The following is a 736-nucleotide window of genomic DNA, read 5'->3' as shown; positions in this document are numbered from 1 at the left end:
ATTAGCTAAAAAAAAAAACATTTTAATACGTAATTAAAGAACGTTTGATCAAAGCGAAAGTCTGGTTAGGAGGTCGTTGCTGTCTAGGAAGTCTTTTTGTGGAAATGCTTCCTTAAACTGACTGATAAATTCACAAGGTCTGACGCTTTCATGCTATATATATATATTAATTATTAGCAACACGAAAGTCAGTCTTAAGTTATTCCCAATCTGCACTGCATTACTATAAGTATTGAGAGAACGTGCACTAATTAAAAAAGCAAATCGCGTTTCGCCACTGTAGCTCCATTTTAGCAGGGAATGAAACCGTCTTTGGCGTTAATCAACGCCTAAACTGGCTGAATAGAACGCCATTAATTTTGTAGAGCAGCTCTAATTATACGATGATTTCATAGTCTGTCAGATTTATCCGTCGAACAACATTTAAAACATCCCAGATTAATTCAAATGGACTTAAATCGGTACTCTGTGATGGTCAAGGAAGGTTCTGAAAATGACTTGAAGTATAGTATGATGAATTTTCATGCTGAAAGAGATTATGGCCTTTTCTCTATATGATTTCATCTTGAAAGCAATGAACAGTTGTCCATTAAGACACAGTATACTAAGATATGTGTAGATCGTTAAATCAGTAACAGTAAAGTAAGTACATACAAGCTATAACAGTTCAACATTATGGTATTACTCTAACTTCTTTTCGTGTTTGGGATGAAAAAGGTTATATCAAAAGTTTCAA

Source organism: Limulus polyphemus, unplaced genomic scaffold (genome assembly GCF_000517525.1).
Source record: "Limulus polyphemus unplaced genomic scaffold, Limulus_polyphemus-2.1.2 Scaffold3029, whole genome shotgun sequence".
NCBI lineage: Eukaryota > Metazoa > Arthropoda > Merostomata > Xiphosura > Limulidae > Limulus > Limulus polyphemus.
This window is presented reverse-complemented; position numbering follows the sequence as displayed.